Raw genomic sequence first — 18,251 nt, 5'->3', positions numbered from 1 at the left:
ATTCTCCTGCCTCAGCCTCCCTAGTAGCTGGGATTACAGGCACGTGCCACCATGCCCGGCTAATTCTTGTATTTTTAGTAGAGACGGGTTTTCACCATGTTGGCCAGGCTGGTCTCAAACTCCTGACCTCAGGTGATATGCCTGCCTCAGCCTCCCAAAGTGCTGGGATTACAGGCATAAGCCACCGCGCCTGGCTTCTTTTTCTTTCCTTTTTCTTTTTTTTTTTTTTTAACAGATGAAAAAACAAAGACCCAAAAGAAAGAGTCTTGTTTATAAGTTGCATCCACTGCAGAACCTGGGTGTGTTGATGTGCTATGGTGTGTCCCATCCAACACACAGTAAGTAAGGTAACCACATTCTTTCCCCTAAAATGCCTCTCCCTGGCTTCTTTGTGAATCTGCATCCTGAATGCAAATTATTTCCTGCTGTAATTTTGACCATGTTAATCCTTAACACTAAATCCCCGAACGCTCCCTGAATTATATTTAAATTCCTTCCATAGATTTTATTTCCTATTGACAGACTTGCTCTGACCACATCTCTAAACTTCGGGTACCAAGTCATTATCAGCTTGCTGCCCAACTTCTCCACATTCCCTCTTCCTATCAAGTTTAATTTCTGAGTGAAGCTCCCAGGTAAACACAAATGGCTATCATCTCATTGTTTTCTATTGTGTTTCATTATCTCCTTTATTATTCTCCCAATTTCCTTCTGTGTTTTCGGTCTTCCTTGTAACTGACTTTATTTTCATTTGTTATGTATCCTTTCTAGCCCTCATCACTGTTGCTCTTTCCATTTCAGATTTATTTTGCTGGAACTCTTCAAACTATAGTTGATTTCTTAGTTATTCCAAACCCTTTATGATAAAATGAATTTTCTATATTCATCAAGTTCAAAACCACATTTTCCACTGGCTATTGCTTTCAATGGTACAGTAATAGCTACTATACAAAACTAAAGGAACGAAAAGAAGAACCAATGATGCAACACTGCAATATTCTACCCATTCCATAGCCATGACAAGCCTTTTGCATATAATACCTTATATAACTTCAAGAAAAAATAAATAAAAAGTCCTTTTTCTGGATGGAAATTCTACTCTTGCTAGCCTAATAGTGGTCCCACTTAGGGCAGGAAGTTAGAAATTCATTTTATTGTAATTTTTTTGTTTTACAATTTATAGAAATATTTCCACACTACAATTAGAGGAAAACATATTCTTTACACAAAATCAATATTTTATTTTTAAAAAGGCAATGTATCAATCATGCAATAGATTCTTCTGCACTGTCATTCAAAAAGAATGGTTAACATGTTTACCAAAAGTATGAAATTAAACCTGTAGAGGTTTCTTGTTTGGTAGGCATAAAATAAGCAGACTTCTTCTTTGGCAGACCAAGGCCACATACATCATGAAACACACTAGGCCTAACCACCCAACACATCCATCCTGGGAACACATTTGCTAATTTCTTTCCCAACAACATTTTTACCCAAGTTTCAGCCAGAACCCCTAGACCAGTGAACAAAATCTCTGTTGCTTCTCCTTATCTTTGAGCACAGCACCAAGGGAAATCATCTTTAGGTACCAATCATTTCTCCCATGTTCATCTTCCTACTGATCTTCCCTTCCCTGGTTCCACCTGATTCCCCCACAGCCAATCCCTCTCCAGTCCTTGTCTCTGGGCTCCCTGGAAACCCTCCTGCTCATTACCACTGACCCCCTGACACTCCCATCTGTGATTTTTCAAGCTTATCTCAGGATGCTCAGAGCTCTTCACCACCCTATTTAGATCCCACACTTCCTAGGTACTGATTTTCCCCTTTTAGCCCTCTCTGGTGGAGACTGCACATTCTCTCACACCCAATACACAAGCATTCTTGTTTATATTTTGTCTGCCATTTCTGGTTACTTTTCTACCTTTGTAGGACACCTCTCAGAGGCCCATGACCTCTGACTCTACTATCCCCACACCTCCTTTTCCTTATTATTACAATCCTATGATCTTTTTCACAACCAGCGAAGCTTTCACATTTGTCTTTCTCTGATCCTCAACTCCTGCCATCCATCCCAACACCTACTTAACAACCACACTGATAGCCATGTTGAACTGTGTCATATCTTAGGTTACCTACCTCTGCTCTAGCATCTTATACTCTGAATTCACACTCTGAGAACATAATCTCACAACAATCCATTTTTCTCACTCTTGCACCTTAACACCCTCTCGAGGCTATGTGCTCTACCTCTTTTCCAAATCCAGTCAATGTGGCACATTTCTTCAACTTTCTTACCACACTCCCCTTCAGAACAATGGGCTATGTGTATCCCTTTTATACCCAAGCAGACAAATGCTGCTGGAAACAAGCACACAATCATTAATGCTGGTGCCATTAACATTTTTATTTCCAACATCATAGGGAACAATAGCTTGTATTTACACTTTATGACTGGTCAGTACAGAGACCAAGGCTAGAGTCAGAAGGTTAGACCTCCTATGTACTCTATCAGCAGTCTTCATCTGACCCCACCCTTCACATAAACACATAATCTTAGTAAATACAGCAAGTGTATACAAGCCAGTTCCAGAAAAATTTCCTGCTTTCTTGCTACTCAAACTTTTGTGCATGGGCCTTGATATGGCTTGAGTCTGTTTCCCTGCCCAAATCTCATGTCAAATTGTAAATCCCAATGTTAGAGGTGGGGCCTGGTGGAAAGTGACTGGATCACGGGGTGGATTTCCCCTCTGGTACTGTTCTCATGATACTGAGTTATCATGAGATCTGGTTGTTTAAATGTGTGTAGCACCTCCCCTCCCGCCTTCCTCCTGCTCTGGCCATCTAAGACACACCTCCTTCCCCTTTGCTTTCTGCCATGGTTGTAAGTTTCCTGAGGCCTCCTCAACCATTCTTCATGTACAGCCTATGGAACCATGAGCCAATTAAACTTCTTTTCCTTATAAATTACCCATTCTTAGGCATTTCTTTATAGCAGTGTGAGAATGGACTAATACAGGACTATAGTATCAGCATCACTTGGGACTTGGGAGTGTGACAAATTCAGGATTTCAAGCCCCACCCCAGACATAATGAATCAAAATCTGCATGTGAGCAAGATTCCCACAGGATCAATAGGCACAGTAAGGATGGAGGAGCCCTGTACTGGCCCCACTTGCTTTCTTCTCCAATCCCTCCCTCAACATGCACACACTCTGGAGTTTCACTGAGGCAGCCCCTCTCTGCTTTCCTAACTGGCCGCTTCCACATTACCCTTCATACCTCTCTTTCCACCTTACCCAGAGTAGGTGGTCTTACCACCTCCCATATAGACAAGATGTAGATCCAGGTGGGAGCTGCCTTAACTTCTTAATCCTCAACCACTATATCTGTCAATTTCCGCAAGCATCTTCACCTCTTTCTGTTTGTCTTGGGTTCCATTCCTATCCAAGTTAATCATTTGGATCCTAACATTTTCAAGACCCTGCCTCCTTTCTCTGCTATATCATGAACCATCTGTCTTTACTGGCCCCATCATCTCAGCCTGTGAACATGCTCAGATACTGTCCATCTTTTAGAAAGCCTCTCTTGACTTTGAGTCCCCTAAAAGCAATTTAGTTCCATTTTTGTGAGAGAAGTCTACACTCATGTCTCCACTTCCTCTATTCCCATCCAGTCCTCTCTTGGCTTCCATACTGCTCCTGGGCTCCTCCCAGATATTGGTCTTCACCAAATTCCATCCTTGGACCTCCTCTTCTCCTATAACTCACCCACCCTGACCTGTTTCCTCAGCTCCCAAGGCTTTGACTACAATTTCATGCTGAGTGACTCCCAAGTCTGCATCTCCAGACCCATATTTCACCTAGGATCTGAATAGTTACACTTGGAACCGCAAATTCAGCATCTCCAAAAACTCAATTTACCTTTCCCATCAAATCAATCCAGTGATCTCTATCTGGTTGATCATCTATACAGTTGTTAAAACCAGTACCCTGAGAGTTTTCTACCCTCTCAGTTCCAAGCCTCACTGCCTTTTTAACTTTTCATCGTTTCTCACATGGACCAAAATGATGGGCTCTTGTTTCCCTGCCATATCCTTTTGCCCACTCCAATCCATCTTCTACATTACACTCTAAAAGACAAATATGAGTATATCACTACTCTTCTCAGGGTCCTTCAACAACTCACCATTACCCACAGGATAAAGTTTAAACTCCTTAATATGAAAAATCTTTCAAACTCCTAAGCTCTGATGCTCTTTTAGACTCATCTTCTGCCAATTCAACATGTTCTTCCCATGCTCTAACCTGAGTTACTTGCAATTCTTGAACATACCCCGTGCTTTCCTAACTCCACATGTACTGTAGAGAATATTCTTCTTGGTTACTTCTTACTTGTCTTTTGAGACACAGCCTAAATGTTTCCCTCTCTGTGAATCCTTCCCTTGCCCTAACCTTCCAAGCAGAGTTAAGTGCTTCTGCCTGAATCCTCCCTTGCAATATGCCTTTTATTTCATCATGTATCATTCTGTAATACTAAGAGCCTAAAGGGGTGGGGTCTCCCCTTGAGACAGTGAACCCCTTGAAGGCTGAAATTATGTTCTCTTCTATTATTTATATCCTCAATACCCATTTGGTACGGACTGAATGTTTGTGACTCCCAAACTTATATGTTGAAGCCCTAACTCCAAATATGATGGTAACTGAAGGTGGAGCCTTTGGGAGATAATTAGGGTTAGATAAGGTCAAGAGGATGGGATCTTTATGATAGCATTAATGCCCTTGTAAGAGCAGACACTAGAGGGCATGTTTCCCGTCTCTCTCTCCACCACATGAAGACACCATGAGAAGGGAGCTATCTGTGAGCCAGGAAGAGAGCCCTCACTAGGACCAAATGCGCCAGCACCTTAAGCTTGGTCTTCCCAGACTCTAGAACTGTGAGAGATAAGTGCCTGTTTTTTAAGCCACCCAGAGTATGGTATTTTATTATGGCAGCCTGAGCTGACTAATGCATCAGTCTAATTCTTAACTCACAGAAGGTGGTGTAATAGTGATTACCGAATGACCAAATGTACATGGAGGAATGAGAAATGGCAAGTGCTGTCCAGCATCAAAGTGATAGGCCCCAAAAATCAGAGAAAACCAGAATTAGTACTCCTCCTGGGTTTTTCAGCATAGACCATGGCATTCAAACCGAGTATATAATTAATTTCACTTTTTGGTATTTTGATGGCTATACAAAAGAGCAAAACCAGATCTTGAAATGGGTGACATTTTGGCTCCCTTATGATAACTTGAAACCCTTCCTAAATTTAAAAAGCATCTTCTGCCTTTTCTTGTCTGAGCTGCATGTCCCTTAGGATCTCTGCTTCTCCATCCACACTGCTCTCCTCACACCCGCGCCCATAACCACATTCCTCTGCACAATGCTTGCTCCTTAACTCACCCTCTCCTGGTCCCTCTTCCTCCTTCTGGGGCTGCCCAGAGAATTAGTATGGTTTCGGTTTTAGCCTTTAATGATGTTCTGTTTTATTACATTGATCTGTTTTTATGTGGCTTTTTCTCCATCTGAATGAAAAGTTCCCTGAAGGCAGAAACAATGCTTAATTCCTTAGCACAGAGTTTCAAGAAATGCATTAAAATAAGGGGTGGCAAACCACATCCCATGGACCAACACTGGCCCATTGCCTGTATTTGTATGGCTACAGGCTAAGAACATTTTTATATTTCTAGATGGTTGCATAAAAAAATAAAGAATATTCATGACAGGCCGGGCATGGTGGCCCACACCTGTAATCCTAGCACTTTGGGAGGTCGAGACAGGTGGATCACTTGAGATCAGGAGTTTAAGACCAGCCTGGCCAACATGATGAAACCCTGCCTGTACTGAAAATACAAACATTAGCTGGGTGTGGTAGCAGGTGGCTGTAATCCCGGCAACTCAGAGGCTGAGGCAGGAGAATCACTTAAACCCGGGAGGCAGAGGGTGGAATGAGCCAAGATCGTGCCACTGCACTCCAGCCTGAGTGACAGAGGAAGACTCTGTCTCAAAAAAACTATATATTCATTATACATGAAAATTATATGAAATTTCAAATTTTGATAGCCATAAATAATGTTGTATTGGAACACAGCCATACCTATTCACATATGTATTATCTATGGCTGGTTTCACATCATAACAACAGTGTTTAGTAGCTGCAACAGAGAACATATGGCCCACAAAGCCTGAAATATCTACTACTTGATCCTTTATTAGAAGGCTGAGGTGATAACCTTCTAATAAAGATCAACTGAACTAAGTTCTCCGAGATTGTTAAAATATGCCCTCAACATACCTCTCCTATTCCCACGAAATTTTTAAATGAATAAGTAGAGATAAAAAGAGAAATTACAAGTCCTCTCTTAGAATACCCAACCGTAGAATTGTTGATGGTATAATTTGATACTGTGAGATCATAAAGCAACTGGAATTCAAAAGAGAAGGTCAGTCCTTGTGTCATCTTGCATCAACAATCATGAAGAAGCATGCAATGAAGGCCTTCTGCACATTCTCTACCTGGACAATCTGTATTGAAATTAATATAAGAAGACATAAAAGAGCTTTGTTTCCAGCAGCTGAAGTCCATGTTGTGCAGAAAAAAATATGAATCATAGATTGGAAACAATGAGGCTTCTTGTCTACATTAATCATTTTTATGCATTTGTCTCTCACTGCAGGATAGAAATCAGTTATTTAAAAAATAACCTGAAAGAACTAAATTTTCCATAGCTACCTTTGCCTCCTGCAACCATGTGAATGCAAGTTAAAGCCAGTGGTGTCACAGTACAGAGGTTCTTTGATCAAACAGTGGGAGATGTAGAACTTGAAAATTTAACCAAGTTAATAAAGGGCTGCCTTTACCTCATCGTAACATCAGTACTTGTCTGACCGTGGCCATATAGGTGCCAATGCATTAACTCAATCGGCATCCTACTTGATATCTCAGCTTAATTAGGACCATTTATCAAAATGACACCTGTTTTAGAGGCCAGATGAAATTGATTAGCGTGACTCTCCACAAGTGCTGTTAAGCATCTATTTTTAGAGCAAAAATGGGTAAATATTTATCCCAAAGTTTGTAGTAAATATAGTCTGTTGATGAGAAGAAATATATCTGATATGGAAGCCGTATTTGTACTTTTGTATGGAACCTGCAAAATATGGGATCATGTAAAACCAGTATTTTAGGGCATATTTTTCCCAAGAGATTGGCCAAAAATACTTCTATCTTGTGTCAAGATAAAGGGACTAATCCTTACAACTATAGATTTTACAGGCCACAGTTTTAAATGATATAAAAATATTTATGCAGCACACTAGCAAGATAACATCACAATGGAGCACCAAGACACTACTGTCTAATCAATTAATGTGAATAATGTTAAGAGTAGCTGGCTCTCATCAATAATAACCATTGTTAAAAAACTTTGCCTTGTACTTGACAAAAGATTCTTTCATATCTTGGTTTAATATTTCACTTTACCATATGTATGTGCCATAAATGTGTATTCATACCAAGATGTCTATCCTAGATTTTAAGGCCCCCAAGAACATAACTATGCCATTTTATTTACTTAAACAGAAAAATATTTGCTATGTATAAGACAGAAATTGAAACACAGAATGTGTTGTTCCATTTAAATAGTATGTGTTAGAAGAAGGTTCACATATTTTGATTAGCAACAATATACACAACCGCCACCAAAACAAAAGATATTATAATGTCTTAATTTCTTTATTATTATTTATTTATTTTTGAGATGGAGTTTCGCTCTTGCTGCCAGGGCTGGAGTGCAATGGCACGATCTTGGCTTACCGCAACCTTCGCCTCCCGAGTTCAAGCAATTCTCCTGTCTCAGCCTTCTGAGTAGCTGGGATTACAGGAATGAGCCACCATGCCTGGCTAATTTTGTATTTTTAGTAGAGACGGGGTTTCTCCATTTTGGTCAGGCTGGTCTTGAACTCCCGACCTCAGGTGATCTGCCCACCTTGGCCTCCCAAAGTGCTCAGATTACAGGCGTGAGCCACCATGTCTGGCCAATTTATTTATCTTAATCATAAAAATCTTCAAGGTATTTCCTCTTTGAAATGTACATAAATCTATTGGTTGGCAGTTTTTAAGTGTTCTAAATTATTTAAATTAGTATATCAAATCTGTTTTTGACAGGGCAGACCCTCTCCAAAACCAATCAGCCTACATTACAGTGACACTTGAGGTTGTGTCTTCACTGAAACCTGATTATTCCCACCACCACTGAGGGCAACAGAAGCCCAGAGACCCAACAAAATGCACTTAACTAAGATCAGCCAGTCATTGGCAAGACCATAAACCAAATTTCCTAATACTATTATCCCAGGACTCTCCATATAAATGGTGGCATGCTCATAAGCTACTTCTCTATACTTCTATTCACTCTTTTACATTCCCCCTTTTTTACCCAGTTGAAATTTAGTTTTGATTCTTTCTTAAATCTTGAGATACTTAACTTTCATGAATTTTAGTTGGTCACAAACAGAAAATATAGACATGAAAACCAAAAAATCTGGGTAAATAGAATTGCCAGATAAATAACACAGAATAAAAAACCCAGAATCCATTTGTAAATGTATCATTTACTAAAAGAGAAAAGTAAAGTTATTAAAATAAAATGTTCTATCATAGACTGATGCAAGGTGGGATGGATGTACAAGAACACTTAGATCTATTGCTTCCCTTTTCCAGTACTATCTCCTCCATCAATAAAAAAAAGAGCTGCATATTCAACATGATTATCTAAAATAATCCTAACTATGCAGTGAGGAAAATATTCCAAAGTAAGGTGATTATGTCCAGTAAAAATGTTCCCCTTTGGGAAAAAAAAAAAGATTTAAAATACTAAAATCTGATGTTTCCTAACTTGTGGACTTTGGAAATTATTTGGTAGTTCATTAAAAGACTTCCAAAAGGAATAAACCCCATATAGCTCATTGTTTGCACCTCCTGGTGTAGGTGAGTTATAGTAATGGCATAGCATTTCCACATACTTACTTACCCCAGATAATTTAATTAGGCCAAACTTGATGTGATGCACATTTACTTCTCAAATGGCTTCACTGTCAGGTGTGACCAATTAAGTCTACCATCTACAAAAAATGTCTGTGATTGAAATTCACATTTTAAGCTCCCAAAATCCTTACGACGCTTGAAGAAAATGTTTCATTCTCAGGGACTCTCTCAATTGCCAACTTACAAGCTAATATGTTGTGGTGCATAAACCATGCATTCAACTTCAGAATAATTCAATTACCCTTTGGAAAAATTAAACACACTCCCAGTAACAATGCAAACACGTTCCACTTAAACAAACATAAAAGTCTGCCCAAATTATTTAAGAATGGCCTAAAAGAAATCAAAGTAATGGATGGTAAAGCAGACATTCATTTTTAGAGAATGTGAGATTCTTACCAGAAGAATCCTGTAGAAGGATCACTGGTCTACAGCATCATGGAACAATTAGGTGGCTCTGTAACCTTCAATGATCAAGCACTGCCTAATTCTAACTCTGTCTCCTTTTATCCTAAAACAAGACAATTTATATTCTGCCTAGAATATAATACTGTGAACATACATAAGCAAGGTTCTTTTGTTAATTTCTAAAAGGTGACATACAGGTCGGGTGTGATGGCTCACGCCTGTAATCCTAGCACTTTGGGAGGCCAAGGCAGGAGGATCACTGAGCCTAGGAGTTCAAGATCAGCCTGAGCAACATAGTGAGATCCTGCCTTAAATTAAAAAATTAGCCAGGCATGGTGGGGCATGCCTATGGTCCCAGCTACTCTGCAGGCTGAGGCAGGAGGTTCACTTGAGCCCAGGAGGTCGAGGCTGCCATGAACTGGTGATGGCAGCACTGCACCCCAGCCTAGCAGACAGAGAGACACTTAAAAAAAAAAAAAAAGTGACAAACAGCTCATCTCAAATTTCTCAAGTTAGAATTTGGTATAGGCCTCGAGATTTTACTCTTCTCTTTCCAAACTAGCAGTGCTAACAGTGATGGGCTCTGGGGTCTCATTTGCAATCATTAGCCTGAAGAACCACAGGATAACTGAAAGCACCACAGAGGCTGATATCCTGATTCAGAAATTAGAACATCTCGAAAACCCACAGGTAACATGGAAAGGAGCTATGTGTGCCTCTAGGATGGACAGCTGGTTGCTATTAGGCTGAGTCATGCTCTTATACATTTACTGAATTTATACTGTGCAAAAGGAGAGGAGAGAAGAGGAGGAAAGGGGAAGGGAGGGAAGGGAAGAAGAAGAGGGAAGGGAAGATTGAGAGGGGAGGAGAGGGGAGGGAAGGGAATATTTTGCTTGAGATTACATAAAGAACTAGCTGCCATCTGGAAGAAACTGCCCGTGGCTTAGAGAGGGAGATTGAAGTCCCCCAACTAGATATCCAAGGAAAGCATTGTTGACCTTTTATGGTAGCAACTATCAGGGTCAGTTACATAGTTATAGTCAAAAATTGTGGCATATATGTTACTAAAACATCTAAGCAATCTTCTTTCTTCTCCTACCATCCTCCAAGTTAGACACAAATAAAGAAATAACCTAAAAATAAAAAACGAAAAAAATTTCCCCTCATATCCATTCCAGAAGGAACATTCAAGGGGTTTTTTTGTATCACCACAAAGTACAGCTATTCTATTCTGAAAGCAATTGCTCTGGTCCATCCGTGAATGTCAACACTAGAGAAGGTTCTTGGGTTCAGGCCCAGGCTGGGGCATCAGAAAAATGCTCTGTGTATATTAACACTGCCAACACCAAAGCTGAAATTAGCTGAATGGTGTCAGTGAGGCGTTCAAGCCACTGTGGAGGCAACCACATTGCAAAGGGCATTGGAACAAGCTGTCCTGTTCCAGAGTCTGGGGGCTGTGCTGTCCAACACAACAAGCATGCCTCTACATATGAGGCCACCTCATCATCAGGGCATTTGCTAAATGGCAACTACCATGTTTCCTATTGCAGAATAAAGATGCCTCACCTTCCTGTCCAACTCTGCTTCCCTGCTCCAATGTCACTCATGATTTCTCCCATTCTTGTCCTGATTGGATTACACAGCTAACATACTAATACTCAAAATTCAACTGAAAAATATTATTTTCTTCTTTCATGAAACCAAGTATTCCAAAGCAAGCATGGCTAACAATAGTAAGAGTCACTTAAAACACAAACACATCCATCCACACTAAGGCATATTATGCAGTCATATTCCATTTCCAAATCAAAATGCACAACATAATCAATTTTGCAGTTCCATGACATAACAATGCCACAGAAGCTCCTAATTTGACACCTTTTACCAGGTCATATCCACAAACCCCACTGAAACATACATATACACAGGCCACAAGAGTCATCCCTACTCCTTACAAAAGAGTCCTAACTTGAAACTCTATGAGCTAAAGCATGCTCCCCGATAAATGATAAATTAATATTCAAATGGAGAAGGATGGAAATCTAAAAAATGGCATAGAAGGCAGACAAGTCCTAAGTTGTAAAATATTTATTTAAAATGCACTAGCAGACACAATAATTCTCTGTAAATAAATTCCTTCTGATTTTTCCATTTCTGATTCAGCTGTCAGGGCGATAGGCCTGAATACCATACTCCTATAGAAAGAGCAATGCTCTAAGGAGAAATCATCCAGCAACAACATAACAAAACTAAGCCCACTTACCTGGTGTTATTTCAGTGGGCAATTTTCATTAAAGAAAGTTAGAAGCTGCTGTTAGCATTTGCTGATCTTGTTACCTCGTTGTTTGGATATTGACCTTGTACCAGCTATTTTGCCTCCAGTTTTCTCTGAGCTTTACTATGTTCTTTAATTTCCTGTGGTATTAATCTTCAGCCCAGGAAAAATGAAGTTGATGCTGTACCACAAGAAATGTTGCACATCACCTTTCAACACAGACATCTGCAGCGTTTTACAGGGCCTAGAAATTACTAAAGCCCATTTCAAGGCTTTTATTCATTCTTTGTCTTATGTAGTCTGTGCCTTGTTAAGAAATAAAATCAATTTATTCCCTGTTACATCATAAAGTGTCCAAGAGGGAAGTCATATTTACTTCAGCATCTCCAGACTGTCTTACGAAGTTTTAAATAAAGAATTTGATTGATGTTTTACAGTTGCCCAAAGAAAAATATCCTCGATTTTATCTAATCACACTGTCAATTTCATCATCTGTATTTCAAAATTGGAACACTTTTTAAATCAACATGCTACAGTTTATAGTTCAGCCATCTAAAATCTATTATAAAATTTAAAATAACAGTTAATTCACCATCTTAAAAGAACATTTATTACAACTAAGGCCTTGATTGATTTTTTTTCCATTTCAAAGAGAAGATATAATATTTTTCAGTCATCCATGCTAAAGTGACAAATGACCTAATGTAAGGCTATGTCTTATTTTAGATCCCAGTACTCCAGTACATAGGCTCTTCTATGTTGCTTATATCATACAACCTGCTGATAAACTCTCCAACTATCTAGAATTCCAGGGGTCATGTGTCAATAGCCTTGTTTCTTCTGATATATGAGATTTTTGCAGCCAGCTCCTAGCTTGCTAGACTCTAGGGATCACCAGTTTACCCCATCACTCCTTGACATCTGTACTGTATCTGACCTCTACTGTTTGCTGCCTGTTGAATGGACTTTAGAGCATTCACCTGCATCTATCTGTTCCCCCAAATCCTACCTCCTCCCCATCCCAATGCAGTTAATTAGAATCAGATCACATTCACTCAAAAAATATTTATTGGAAGCTACCATGAGCATTGTTCTCAAGGCCTGAACACTACACTATTTAAGACAATCAGAATCCCTAGCTTGAATTCTGTAGCTGGGAATACCCCATAAGCAATGAAACAATAAAGAATTGAAAACGACAGAAGGGTAGGGATCACACAGCAACTGTCTAGCATCACTGCTACTTTTCCTTGACCAATAATTTGAATAATAGTCATATGTACCCCACACAAATAGGTATTTCCCAGAAAGACTCTCTCTGATCCTAACTGCTTTCTAATTAATCAAAAGTAGGAGTATCACAAAGGAGTTTCTCAACCAAAAAGCAGCACCTATTTTTCCTGTTAAAAAAAGGTTTTCTTTTGTTTTTGTTTTTATGGTGGAGGGAGGGCAGAGGGTCTATTTGAGACACTAGAAAAGGTAAATTTTCTTCTTTATTAGCTATTTCTATCCATTCATTTGACCCAAATGTATAATAATATTTAAGATGTTCAATTTTTAATTATTTTAAATTCAGTTTATGAGTCAGTATTGCAGCAGGAAATACAAGGAACACTCAAATTGAGTAATTGAGTAATTTCTTAATGCAATTAATATTCCGTAGTGGACTGTCATGGTTTTAGTAACTGCAAACAGGATGCTTCAACACTGAGGAATTAAAAAAAATGAGAAAATCATGACATTGTCAGACAACATTAATTTCAACAATTACAGAATTAAATTCATGAAGCCAGTGGGACAGCCTTAAAAATTTACATCATATGGCTCAGCCAACTAATATGTGAATTTATAGAAGCCCTGGGCCAGATAAAATGTCACAGATTTATTAGGAGATATAAAGCTATTAGCAGGGAAAGAAGATAAAACAAAGTTTCTTAAATTTTTTAAAGACAGTGTCCACATGAAACAGATCATCACAAACAGCCTGGCTAGCTCAAATAAGCTGATAGTTTAGAGAAAGAGAGAACCTCTGTCATTGTTAATTAGAGCTATTATTTAGGTGGCAGAAGAAGGAAAAATGACTTCAGATGACTGTGAGATAACTGCTCTACCTCACACCCTTAGAGAAAAAAAAGTGCCTTCCTTTACAACCCAAAAGCCAAGAAGACAAATCAGAAATTTTAAAACTTTAATGATGCTTGAAAAGTGTCTATTTATAAAGGGCTTACAAAAATATTTTCCCTCCAAATGATCTTTCCCAAAAGTCTTTCAAATGCATCTAATATCAGATTTATTATCTGCATGGAAAGGATGACGAATAAGATTTATTAAGCAACTATTATGTGCCAAATCCTACCACTCTCCAAGATAGACACTATGTTCACCATCTTATAAAGGACTGTGTTCCCAGATGGAAGGGTGCAGTCTGCTTTGTCTATCTCCAATTTGCCTAAAAAACCACCTGGTACATAGGAGGCGTTCAATGAATGTTCTTGGAATGAATGAACAAGCGAATGAATTAATGATCCCACTAGAGTTTAAGAATCCTGCCTGTGGGCTGGGAGCTGTGGCTCACACCTGTAATCCCAACACTTTGGGAGGCCAAGGTGGGTGGATCACGAGGTCAAGAGATCAAGACCATCCTGGCCAACATGGTGAAACCCCGTCTCTACTAAAAATACAAAAATTAGCTGGGTGTGGTGGCACGCTCCTGTAGTCCCGGCTACTTGGGAGGCTGAGGCAGGAGAATCGCTTGAACTCAGGAAGCGGAGGTTGCAGTGAGCCAAGATCACGCCACTGCACTCCAGCCTGGATGACCGAGTGAGACTTTGTCTCAAAAAAAAAAAAGTAAAGAGAATCCTGCCTGTGGTTATGTGAGTTCAGGCCTATGTTTCTCCATCATCCACACTTTTATCAACATGCCATGTTCAAAGAATAGGGTTGAAAATACAGTCACAGGAAATCATCACCACAAAATATTATTCTTGCCAAGAAATGCAAGCTCTACCACCTACAGCAATGTATTATTTAGATGGTGTTCTGCCTCTAAAAGTCCTTAACAAGGATGATAAAACTATATTGGAAGGGAAAATGGGCAAACAGAAGGAAAGAAAAACACCAAGCATTTAACAAGGGAATTATGTAAGGTGACAGCTTTAGGCAGAAGGTGAAAGCAAATAACTAAGAGAGTGGATGTTAAATGTTCACACCATGAATAAATGAGAAGTAGGTGAGGTTATATACATGTTAGCTCGATATAGCAATTCCCCAATGTACACATATTACAAAATATCAGATGGTACACCATAATTATATACAATTCTTATTAATTTAAATTTTTTTTGAAAAGAAGGTGAAAGGGAGTGAGATCATCTGTGAGCCAGGCAAGCTATTGGAGTTAGTGTGGCTCTGCAAACATGCCTGTATGCAAGGGTCTTAATTTAGGCCAACTAGCAATGGGAAAATGTACAGGGACTGGCAGAGGTCATAGCTAGTCCCAAGGGCACCTTCGTGTGAAAAGATGGCGGCCCTGTGAGGGGATGGCTTAGGAAGCCATTGGCATCATTGTGGAAGGCAGAAAAAGACTGAACAGACATTCCACCACAGGCTACAACTCTAGGTTCTTAACTGAAAACTTCACTGAGAAGTAGTGTGGGCTGGGGACTGGAGAGAAAAGCAAAATAGCAGAGATGATCCTGGCCAAGAGCAGTCCAGGCCTCGAAAAAGGATGGTACACACACAGAGACTCAGTCCAGCAGCAGGAAAGCCCATCTGTTGAATGATGGACAGCAACAAACAGCATCCACTAGATCAAGACACAAAGTGCTCTGGAGCTGCCTAAACCCAGCCCTTCAGCACATACCTTCACAACTTAGCCAGATCACGACACATGTCTTCCTGGTAGTTTCCATCTCTGGCCAGTTACTGGCTCATGCTTTTAAACATGGCCCTAATGTTCATCTTCTCCCCACGTGGCTATGAGTGACGGGGTCCTGACACTTGGTAACTGGCATGTTCCCGGAGGAACCGTGACATCCTGGAAACAGACAGATTAGCGCACACAGCCATTTGCTGCCAGATCTCTTCCCCTGCCCCTCCAGGTCCTTCCACCCTTCTCCACCCTTCTCTCTGCCCCAAAGGCTGTCCCATGAGGACCACGGAAAGTGGCTCCCTTGCCCCCCGGCTTCCCATTAGGTTTGGTGGTTGGGAAGTTCAGGCAGGGAACCAGAGGGAGAGAGGAGTGTCATGCCTGGCTCCCTCCCTGGGGGCCCCTCAGCTGCTGTGTCCCTTGCCTGACATTCACTGGTCCTCTTTTCTGGTTTCAGTAGCCACCCGCTTCTCTCTGGTGACACAGAGATGGTGAGGAGCATTGCTGATGCCACTCCTGAGTCCCAGAATCATCCTTGGGTCTTCTGGCTGGCATATTTAGAGGAGTCATTTCATAATTAAACTCTCCTTTAAATATTTTACTTTGACATCATCTCTTTCATGTCTTTCTTATTGGGACCTGGACTCATGAAAATGTATTCATGCATTTAGAAAATACTTATTAAACACCTACTGTGTGCCAGACATTATTCTATGTGCTAGAAATACAGCAGTAAATGAGATGGGCAAAGACATTTATCTATCTATCTATCTATCTATCTATCTATCTATCTATCTATCTATCTACCTACCCATCTATCCATCCATCCACCCATTCATCTATGTATCTATGTATCTAACTATACACATAAACACACACGTAAACACATACATGTATATAAATATATAAACATGTATATGCATATGCATGCACACCTATATACATATATAGTCACACACACAAACATACATACTGCTTCTCTGCAGTATTAACAGTTATTAACAGTACAGATTTTGAAGTTAGACTAGTTTCAAATTCCTGCCCTACTTGACTAAATTTTAAGATCCTGCCAGAATTTATTAAACCTCTCTGTGACTTAGTTTTTTCATTTGTAAAATTAAAGATAGAGAGATGGATGGATGGATGGATGGATGGATGGATGGATGGATGGATGGATGGAAAGAGAGAGAGAGAATAACATCTACTTCATTAGGAAGCTGCGAGGATTAAGTGAGGTAAGTAACACAAGTAAGGCCCTTAGTGATACACACACAATATGCCCTGAACAAATGCAAAGGCTGGGAATTATGTAATGGGGCTTCCATTTTGAAGGAGGGGAACCAGATGAGTAAAAATAGCCTGGGTTATACCCATGCCAAAAAATGGGCCTTGAGCACAGTACTTTAAATCTCTAAGATTCAGTTTTCTCATCCATTATTAGAAAAATAAACCCTCTCTTCAAGTTGGGGAAGAATTAAATTGGATTGTATATGAGAAATAGCTAGTACAATTGTGTCATTCAATAAATGCTACTGTCAGACCCCCTGCTTTTCAGAATAGATATGACGTTCAAAATAGGTTGCTTCTTTCCAGAACCCTAGGAAACTTCCGTCTGGCTCCCCGATACCCAACTCCTCAACTCAGGCCTGCGAGGACAAGCCATTGGATCGAAGAAGCAGATGAGCAGGTTCCAGACCCACACCCTGGGGTTGCAGGCAGAACACAGAAAGAGAGAGAAGACAGGGTGTGGTCACAGTGACTTCTCTCTGCAGAGGGAACTCAGGAACCTGAAGGAGCAGGGGAAACAAGGCTCGCAGCGACAGAAAAGCGGACTGTGCTTCTCGGGTTTTCTTTTCCTTCCCCTTGCGTGTTCCTTTTATTTTTAGTAAAATTCCCTTTGAAAACTGTAACCTGTCTTAGTGTGCTAAATGAAAATAGGAAATGGTGGATGATCTGTGCTTTGGCCGGGATAATAAACGGCAACAGTGGCTCCCTCTAGGGCAGGAGAGAGGGGCCTGAGAGGAAGCAGCCTCCAAGCTTCCTCCGGGCACCTGTTTGCAGATTGTGCCTACCCCCCCAACCACTTCACTCGTCCCTGCCCACCCCACAACGACACAGTTCTTAGCCAAGGAATGATTTGAAGTATATATGATGACACTCTAGCTTGCACTAATCCAGTTGTTGAGTCATGGGTATCTCATACTTATACTTCTTTGTACACAGACGGTATTGTCAAAATTAAAACTCCACCCTTAAATAATCTGAATTTTTAACAAGGACGTAAGCACAAGAATATTTCTCCTAATATTATTTATTGGTGGGTGGGGAGCAGGAAGGAAAGAAACTTTTAGTAGTCAACATTGAGGCAACGGCTCAGTGAATCATGACACACCCATTCAGTGGAATATTAAGCAGTCATCAGAAAGACTTTACAGCACGGGAAAGGACTTTGGTTACGTGAAAAAGTAGAATCAAAATGTATATGCAATGCAAACCATTAAAATAGGCTAGAATGTCAGCATTGATTGACCAGAAATTGTGCAACAATAATGGTTAACATTTACTCATTATGTGGTAGGTATTATTTTATGTTGTTCATGAACATAAACATGTAT

At 40.1% G+C, this 18,251-nt stretch overlaps 2 long non-coding RNA genes across 2 annotated transcripts in view; both read left to right on the top strand.

Moving 5' to 3' along the window:
• The window catches only part of LOC131383331 (uncharacterized), a 22,909-nt gene extending 5,363 nt beyond the window's left edge, over window positions 1-17,546 (top strand). The window contains exon 2 of the long non-coding RNA XR_009213309.1: window positions 17,230-17,546. This is a non-coding gene — a long non-coding RNA (uncharacterized LOC131383331). The remainder of the gene's footprint in view (window positions 1-17,229) is intronic.
• Window positions 1-18,251, top strand: part of LOC131383332 (uncharacterized) — a 247,892-nt gene that overhangs the window by 34,939 nt on the left and 194,702 nt on the right. The gene's annotated exons all lie outside the window — the stretch shown is intronic.

Source organism: Hylobates moloch, unplaced genomic scaffold (genome assembly GCF_009828535.3).
Source record: "Hylobates moloch isolate HMO894 unplaced genomic scaffold, HMol_V3 SCAFFOLD_4, whole genome shotgun sequence".
NCBI lineage: Eukaryota > Metazoa > Chordata > Mammalia > Primates > Hylobatidae > Hylobates > Hylobates moloch.
The sequence above is the reverse complement of the archived record's forward strand: the minus strand, read 5'-3'. Positions and strand labels throughout refer to the sequence as shown.